Source organism: Nothobranchius furzeri, chromosome 1 (assembly GCF_043380555.1).
Source record: "Nothobranchius furzeri strain GRZ-AD chromosome 1, NfurGRZ-RIMD1, whole genome shotgun sequence".
NCBI classification, from domain to species: domain Eukaryota; kingdom Metazoa; phylum Chordata; class Actinopteri; order Cyprinodontiformes; family Nothobranchiidae; genus Nothobranchius; species Nothobranchius furzeri.
The window spans coordinates 86,002,483-86,004,728 of NC_091741.1; the positions used below are offsets into that span (position 1 = coordinate 86,002,483).

General features: G+C 48.3%; 1 long non-coding RNA gene across 1 annotated transcript; it reads right to left on the reverse strand.

Moving 5' to 3' along the window:
- Window positions 1-1,093: 1,093 nt before the first annotated feature.
- LOC139071865 (uncharacterized) lies at window positions 1,094-1,573 on the reverse strand. Its single transcript, XR_011521670.1, has 2 exons — window positions 1,489-1,573; window positions 1,094-1,350 (listed from the first exon to the last, which is right to left on the reverse strand). It is a non-coding gene; the product is annotated as an uncharacterized lncRNA (long non-coding RNA).
- Between the last annotated feature and the right edge of the window lie 673 nt (window positions 1,574-2,246).

Consider the following 2,246-nt stretch of genomic DNA (forward strand, 5'->3'; position numbering starts at 1 on the left):
GGAGATGATGTTAAAGGGGGCGTAAAGAAAGATATGTGAATTACCGGACAAAACCAAGATTTACTCTCTTAGGAGTTTATTAACTAAATAACACTGCTTTATGCAGGCTAAATCAAAATGAATTCAAAACCAAAAGGACGTCCCACTGGGGAATTAACAATACTAAACAGAAGGATCATCCAATACTGGGTAAATAACAATACTATTAATAAACACAAAACGCTGGTACTAATCCGGGAAAGTAAAGGAATGAGACAAACACAAAAGGCTACACCAAAAGGGTGAGCTGAACTCTTTAACGAGTATTCTAATGGAGACAAAAACAAGCTCTGGCTACTAGGAAGTGTACCACACAGGTAATCAAAACGAAGACTTTAACGTCTGGTTTGCTAGGAGGGAAAAAGAGGAACACTCGCTTTAACACCAGGCCTCTGCTAAGCTTCCCTCCTCGAATGACAGAAGGAGCTGCCTTTTATAGGAAGCTCCCTGACTGAGAAGATTAGCGACACCTGGCTCAGCTAGAGCCAGGTGAACAGGTAGGAGCTCTGAGGCCACCTTGTCGCCACAAAACAGACAACGTCTGTAACAGGTAATGATAGTTTTTGGCTATATCGCAATACGGCGATATTGTGATAACACATGACGTCACTAAGATGTGCACCCTGCTGACAATGAGACAACAGAATGGCAGTGACTGCAAGCATGGAGTGGGCGGAGGAGGAGGCCTATATGCCTCAAGTGGCATATATTTGCCACATGAGGATATCTAAAAGCATGTCAATTTGACATCTATAAACAGATGAAAAAATATATCGCAATATATATCGTTACTGCACATGCTTCAGATTATATCGCAATATAGATTTGAGGCCATATTGCCCAGCCCTATTCTTATCTACACTCTTTTTTTAAACTCCAAAGTCTTAAAACAATATATTAATTCTACTTTTATTTATTGTTTTCATAACAGAATAGAACTGTTATGAAAACTTTGTCAGGCTGACGAAGTTTGCAGCCGCAAACAAAACGTTGCTGTCATGTTCCTGGGAAGTGTTTAACCCACGACATGAAGAACCATCACAGGACAAAGGCAGAAAGTTCAAACAATGATTTATTAACCCTAACTAAAAGTGTCCTGGAGATATCCAAGTGTGAAGTAGTCGGCAAGAGTCCAAAGCCAGCAGGGAGGGCAAACGGTGTGACGGGGTACGTCCAGGAGAGGGAGCCAGATGATGGCGGCAGAGGGCAAGTGAAGCTGGAGGAGAGGTGAACCTTGAGTGTGTAATCCAGGCGGGTTATGGTGACTTCCAGGTAGGTACATCCATCTGTGGTTCAGCGATTCCAAGTATCCTGAAGATGAAACAGACTTGAGTCCGAACACCAAAAAATCCAAGCACAAAAAAAAAACAGATAAATCCAAAAACTGTGACAGCACAAATGTCTGAGCAGAGACCAAGTAAAACCTAGTACTGAGTGGCAAGATTCTACCGTGAGTAGTTAATCATCCAGCGATGTGAAGTGGTTCCCTCTCCTCTTAAATAGAGCTCTGCTGCGGTTGATTAGAGGATCTGCAGCTGCCGCTGATTGGTAATGCCCCACAGCTGGTGAGTGCCCTCTCCTGGAATGACAGTCTTACAAAGATGTTGTGGAGAAGAGGGAGTACTCACCCCGTCACACAACAATGCCCCCCCCTCAACGGACGCCACCTGGCGTCCTAGCAACCGACTCCTCGTAGTCCCGAATGAGGGAATGGTCCACGATGAAGGAGCGCGGGACCCAGGAGCGTTCCTCTGGGCCGTACCCCTCCCAGTCGACCAGGTACTGGACCCCACGACCACGGGGTCGGGAGTCGAGGATCCGCCGGACTGAGTAGACCAGTCCCCCCTTGTAGAGCCGGGCCGGCGGCGGAGGCGCAGGAGCAGGGCAAAGAGGACTGGAACCAACGGGTTTAACCAAGGAAATGTGAAATACAGGGTGTACCTTCATATTCCTGGGGAGGTCCAGCCGAACCGTGGTGGGAGTAGGCGTGTCCAGGACCCTGAAGGGGCCGATGAACCTAGGAGTGAGCTTCCTAGAGGAGGCCTTTAGCGGGATGTCCCGGGAAGACAGCCAAACATTCTGACCAGGAGAGTACAGCGGGGCGGGGCGCCGGTGTCGGTCTGCCAGCTGCTTGTTCCTGGCGGCAGTGCGCTCCAAAGCCGCCCGGGTAGAGGCCCATGCCCGTCTGGCCCCCCTGAGAAACTGCG